We start from the raw sequence: 7,362 nt of genomic DNA, 5'->3' as shown, positions 1-7,362 counted from the left end.
ATTTTACAGTATAGATAGACGTCCACAGTAGCCTTTCATGTACAGGAGAGAAGGTCAGTGTGAAGTGCCAAACAGTGGCCGGATGTATAAGATTCTAAACAGCAATTCATGTCCCACCCTCCAGTTTTGCGTCAGAAGACTGTTTTAAAAACCAAAATTGTACCTGGCTCTGGCACAGGAACACTGTTCTGTAAAGCAACATCTCTTAAGGTGTAGCTTTTCTTAAACTTCAATACCCCCACTTGGAGCAAATATCATCCGAAACAAGTTCAAGTCAAGGATATAAGATTACGTATAGGCCTAGATATGCTGGGTGTGTAGCCAAGTTTGCACTTAATATCAGTCGCGATATCTATGTATACACTGGACAGTGCAGGGTGGCAATCAAGGGACATGATGAGCGTTAGTGGCCGCAGGAATTAAATACATTGTAGTATATGAGTGAAAAAAAGAGGAGCAAGAGAAATGAGCTGCATTCTTGCCCAACACTTCCACTGTGGAAGCTCATACATTGAGTGCTACTTCAAGCTCAATCTGGTCTGTGACACTGCACCAGTACAGAGACCAAGGATAGTCATGGTCGTTTTAGCAATTTTTTAGCAATCTGTTTACTTTTAGAATTGAATTTTGCCTGCTTTGTATCTAGATATTCACCTGTCTGATTTTAGTGAGTTTTCGAAGGTGTTTAATTCATTCAAGCCTTCAAAGATGGCATCCCGTGAACTTTTTGGTATTAAAGTAGCAAGGCAGTTTTTAAAATTACTTCACTGTGCCACTATTTCATAAAAGAAATCACGCACTTGACCCTGTTGTGCATCAGCGTGTAAATGCAGTGAACAGTCCATATCTTTAGATATTGTTGGATGGTGCATTATCATAGGGTGCACTCGCCGCAAGCGGTACTGACGCAAACGAGGGCCATACCTTGTTTGCGGTACTGACGCAAACAAGGGCCATACCTAGTTTGTCCTAACATCCGACCCCATTTTAAGTAGGCTTTGATAAATAGGAAACGTAAAAAGATAATAATGCCATCAAGCCGAGTACAGAATGAGAAAATTGTTGCCTTCATTTTCTTTTTTTCTTTTAAAACCAGATATAATTGTCAGTTGGCGTGCCCAGGATTTTATTCTTAAAATCAGACATGGCAGAGGGGGCCTTGAATGGGGGGGGGGGGGGATTTTACAGTTTGGGATATGCGTGAAGACACAGAGGCAGTATCCACCCCCTTCTATAAAACACACACACACACACACACACACACACACACAGTGATACCATGTACCCTTACTTCTTCTTATTTCATGTAATCTACTTTCTGTTCACTTGCTAAAGTCAGGGTCTAGCCTTCGATAATGAAAGGGATGACATAGACATAAGGATTGGACTTTTAACTTGCTGTGAGATACCAAGTGAGATTATACCGAGATACCGGTCAGACTGGCAAAAAATCGACCGCCGATCCGACCAGTCGTACGACCTCAAGACTGGAACTGTGGCGTCATCAGTCTTGCATGCAGTTTCCAGTCGTACGACTGGGTCATAATTATAGCGCCAGTCGTACAGATTTGACATGTTGAATTTCTACGACCGGTCGTGGGCTTTCAGCCATTTACAATGCAGTAAAATGGAAGGGTACGCAGTGCGCACTGCTTGAGCCTTAACACTAATTGGTAAAATGTATTGAAGACAGAACAGTGACATCGTAAGCCTACTCATAAGCGTTGGCAGGTCGTACGACTGGGCCTTATGGTCTTAAGATCGTATAGTCGTGAGTCGTATAGTGTGCGGCGGGCTTAAGATCGCGAAGTTTGGGTCCTTGGAACGTGTGCGCCAAAGAAGAAGAAGAAGAAGAAGAAGAAAAAGAAGAAGAAGAAGAAGAAGAAGAAGAAGAAGAAGAAGAAGAAGAAGAAGAAGAAGAAAGAGCCCGCCGTTCAACATCTGTACATGACAGTGGCCTCACGCTTCGGAGACACCGCCCGCAAACAGATCGAGAAGCTTGACGAGGAAGTTTCGCGTGAAGTTTGCAGTCACACTGGCAAAACTTCGATATCTTAAAGATCGCGATGTTAAACTTCTCGATCTTTTCCAAGTATGACCGCGCTTCAAGACTCACATTACTATGGAAAGAGAACTTTTTGATCTTTCACCACCTATAGCTTTTAACAAGACTAACTTGTTTTCTTTCATGAGATAGGAAATCTCACAATAAAATCTACATGGAGTACATTGGAGTAGGTGAAGTATGATGTATGTCATATAACAAGCGAACAGATATGAAGTGTGGAACATGTTACTACTTATTCCAATTAGGCTATAAATACAAAGAAATATATCAATAACGTTCTCCTTTCTTTTACGGTGTCCATTTTTCATGTGTATGAAATACATGATGAAATGCACTTGTTGAAAATTACAGAAGACAATTAATGGTTTTTTTTTCAATTTAATAAGATCGTAGTTCTTGTAATACGCAAAGTTATATTGGAAAAAAAGCGTAGTTTACCCTTCCAGTCCGAGTAAAATTTTCTAAACTTTCAATTATTTTTTAGATTATCATCCTTGTAACAAAGCTTAAGATCAAGGACATTTATATCTACAAAAAAATGACTTTATAATAAATCATCACTTCTATGATTGATGACGCCTATGTCTGTACAGCGCAATGCCATGAAGATGTGTGATTACATTTTGTTTTTAAAAGTCATGTATCATCTTTGAAAGAAACATAGTGATTATCCATGGCCATTATCGACTGGATAGTGGATATCAAAGTCTACTTCTCAAGGCCAACCATCTAGCGAGTATGTGATTTGCATTGAGGACTAAAACATGCGATACATGTATATACGTTTTACACCACACGTACTCCACGTCCAACATAAGTAAAACGAAATAATAATAATAATGAAAATGATAATAATAACATATCCCACCTCCCTTCATCAAGCTCCATTCCTCCCTCAAAGACAGAAAACAACCTCTTTCTCTCCGTACATAGTACAAATTATTAGATGATGCATTTCTACCCCCTTTTATCACTCTCTCTTTTAAGACTCACACACACAAACACACACACACACACACACACACACACACACGCACGCACACGCACACACACACACACACACACACACACACACACACGCACACATATTTAAGCAGTCCCTCCACTTGCGTTTCTGGTGTATGGCACAATGTGCCTGTATAGCATCCACAGAAAAGAAAATAAATAGAATAAAAATAGTCGAACCGTTAAATCAGCCCTAAATACATTGTTTGTTTTTTATATTCATTGCGTAGATTCTACCGCGTCCTCGCTCAGCCACAATCACTCAGATATGATTGACAAACGCAGCTCTTCGCCGTGAAAAGCCGTCCTACCATAATCTTGACTAGATCTAGACTTCAGTAATGTCGCCCTGAATAGATGCTACGAAGGCAAAGACAGTTCCTAGTAACATTTTAGAATTTTACCAAAAGTGTCGACTAATTGTAGTTTACAATACATTTGAATAGGGACAATGGTATACATCTCTGGGTATTGTTTGTATGTTTGTTTTTACGTCCGCTTATCGTTCCCCGAAAATTCGCTCATGCAAACATTATTCATGCAAAACCGGCACAAACCAGTTCCTCAGGCTCGAAATGTTATTTTTGAATACTTACAAAAATAGGAAAGGCATAAATAGTTTCTTTAAAAATATCTAATGAGGAAATTTATCCTTATTCCTTTGTAGTACACGTTATGAAATCTTCAACCAATGAAATTAAAAGAACAGTAGTAGGCTATTGAAAGAAAATATTAAATTGAAGTAAAATGTAAGAAAGAATCCTCCTACCTGCTCACGCAAACTTGTTTGCTGCTGCTTTTTATCAACAGAGAAACATGCGATATTTTATCCAGTTATGCAAGGCAAGTGTTGAAATTCAAAATGGCAACCGACCTGTATACAGTGGCCACCTGTCTATACTGGCAACTTTTTTCGTTTCCTTTGGGAGACCGCTGTAGACAGATTTGACGGTATCAAAGTAAATAAGCCTCATTTATTTCGTGTTTTTATGCAAATGTTATGTTGAATACTTTATTGGAAATGAAGTAAACGAAACGAAATATATATGCTACATATAAATACATATATACAGTATGTATATATCTGTGTGTGTGTGTGTGTGTGTGTGTGTGTGTGTGTGTGTGTGTGTGTGTGTGTGTGTATGTGCGTGTTAACATATATATTTGTTTTGAAAGCGCTTTGGCGTTTAGGAATTTGTATGTCTTTTGAGAATATAATTGCGTTCTTTGCTGCTGTCTTTATGATGCCAATCAGAAGGTTAGAATTATCTCATAATAGGTATAACCCCCCCCCCCTTGAATACGGCTTAAAGGTTCTGTTAACATCTGGGAGCAGTGATTTGAAAAATGTTCAAGATATCACTTTTGATGCATAGATATGTGTAGGTAAGTTGTATCACGAAACATCTACTATGTAAAACTTTTGCAATAAAGCCTAAAATATAAAGAGATATCACTATTTTTCTCATTAAGCCATAACTGTAGACGGTTTAGTCTGGAAAAAATTCTATTGTAACTATTGTTCACATTTTGTATATTTGACAATACTCAAACTGCATTACACTAGTTCAAATTTTTACTTTGGTTGTTTCTATCCCTAACTCACATTTTAGAAGTGTGGTGTGTAAACTTGACCGCGGGATCGAAAACGGCGCGAATCTTAGGTCACCTGGTCTAAACTGCGCGCTTCCAAACAATAGCGGCATCCGCACGTGAACTCAAATGTTACGAAAAATCGTATATGTTATATACGGTCGGCGATAATATATCTGCCACCGGTGCTATTTTGAAGCACTATAATGCTGGGTTTTTTATTCATCTGCAAATGGTAAATTGTGCCGTCAAGTGTATAATATTTCCCCACAAGACCACAGCATCTTACAGTGACTCTAATTTCTGTTGCTAACTTGCTAGTTGATTTCTTTTTTTTCTTTTTTTTTTTGCCTGAAAATTTTTCTGGAAAGTTGCATTAACATCGGTATAAATCTGATTAGAAATGATATATCCTTCCTCTAAATTGCAAATGACAAAGTATCTGAAATATGAAGAAGTCTGGGCTGGAACACTATTCTGAAGGATACAAGGCAGTTGATATCAAAAAGCGCGGAGAAGGTATTTAGACAGAAACTAATAGCTCAATACGCAGATGTTATGTATGAGGAGAAATAACAAATCCATCACTTTTTACCAAGAATCATTTTCCTTGGATCTCCCATAATGCTCTGTTATACTACTCGGTTGTTTCCATGAGAACAGACTCATGCATATGCATTTTAGTTGCATGCTCTCTCAGATTCCTGCCCATCGGTGTTTTTCCTTCCACTTCTAGTAAGACCTGCGTCGTGTCGCATAGTTTCCCCTCCTGTCTTTCTTTCCTTTCTTTTATGCGTCATTGCAGCTGGCTGGTATATCACACATAGGAATTGCAATTGATTCATGTTTTCCATTTTTCAAATCTTTCCCCGTGTCCGTATGGAAGCCGGAATGTTTAAACCCTAAAATTATATAGTACTTAAGTATTCACGTCATTATCACTCCCATGTCAAAATTGCTTTTAGAGCAACTGTTATAGTGTGCAGCATATGGTTTTTTATACTTGTTCTCATTTTATCACACACATAAATACATGTGAGAAGAGTCTTCTGTGTATTAACGAGTATTAACAGTCATTCTCTTTTGTTTATCCTTACTTTTGGTCTTAATTGTACCCGTGCTCCTCATCCTGTTCCCCTCACTAGGCTTTTGTTGGGACCTATGCTCAACAAGCTTTGTTTTTTAGTAGGTTCCATCATATTTCTCTTCGCATCCTTTACTTTGATTGAAAATGACACATCGACATCTATGTATTATTTTTGTATTCCTATTTATTCATGTATATAATCCAAGCTGGACATTCTGTATTATATTTTGTTATATACCCAGTATTTTCCATCGAGAAAGAGGAAAATAAATTGAAATTGAAATTGAAAAAAAAAGATGAAATAATAAACGGAAGGATCACACCATTTCATATCATCTATTCACGGGGGCAGATCTAGGAATTCCGTAAAGGGGAGGCGCCTTTACAAGAATGCAAATAAAGGGTGGGGCACACTTTTGTTTTAACAATAGTTAGATGATACAGTGAGATAGATCCACCACTGACTGTATTCATATTCATAGTGGCATACAGTTTTTGATCAAAGTTAAAAACGGCTTGTATCCTCTTTTAACTTGTGAATCAGAGTTGGTGACACGCGTTACGTATCCCTGTCCTGCGGACAGAATGGGTGCGATGGGACCAGTTCAGAAGGCACTGACTGTCGGCATCATCTTGCTTCAAATCTTCAGTGGATTACATCAACATGTTGTGCTTGCCGGTAAGACTAGCTTGCGTTCGACATATTATTTCAGAAATGTATATACAGATCTCTGTCTCTCTTGTTATAAAGTATCATTAAACAATGTCTGCGAACTGTAGGTGGTGGATCGGGTTACGGAAAAGTTTGCCACATTTCGTGATTACATTGTTATTGTAATCATTAATTGACTTAAATTGTATATTCCATCGTTCTGGGCCCCATTTCATAAAAAGTTGATATGATAGCAACTCTTGATGAAATGACAATTGTCATGGTAACGACAAGAAAGGAGCTTCCTGATTGGCTGTTGCTATGGGAAGTTGTCATTCCAGCAAGAGTTGACATCCTTACATCTTTTATTAAACGGGGTCCTGATTTATATCTACTATTATAGTAGTCTTAAAGTCAAAATGACGGTCCTTGATACAGTATATGATTTTTTTTTTGAGATTTAGCGCTGCTTCATATTAATCTTTTTTCTTTTTTTTTTTTTGGGGGGGGGGTAAAATTTTAATTCCACAATTTTCAAGCCCTAAAATGATAGCTTCGGCAGCACAAGGATCTTTACTACCAGTTTCTGCCAAGTTTGAAATGCATAAAATGTTTGAAAAGTGTTGAAATAAAGAACCTATATAAGTAATTTTTGTTTCTGTCCCATTGTGCTTTTCATTCATATTGATTAGTTGTCGTTTTTTAAGTTGTTTCTCCATTGACTTGTAAAATCATGTCATATTCATTATTTTGCATTTTTGTTGTATATGTGACCATCTCGTGGCCTTGCTGAAAGCCAGTTTAAATAGGACAGCATGTTTGTTGTTGCTGTTGTTGCTTCTTCTCACCGGTCTTAGTTATATCAACATCTTTTTTTTTTTTTTTTTTTTTTTTTTTTTTGGGGGGGGGGGGGGGAATCCTTGGAAAATACAGGCCATTTGAGTTTCTTTCACTTTC

Source organism: Diadema antillarum, unplaced genomic scaffold (assembly GCF_040938485.1).
Source record: "Diadema antillarum isolate AM-2024a unplaced genomic scaffold, OU_Dant_1.0 scf00000107, whole genome shotgun sequence".
NCBI classification, from domain to species: Eukaryota; Metazoa; Echinodermata; class Echinoidea; order Diadematoida; family Diadematidae; genus Diadema; species Diadema antillarum.
The sequence above is the reverse complement of the archived record's forward strand: the minus strand, read 5'-3'. Positions refer to the sequence as shown.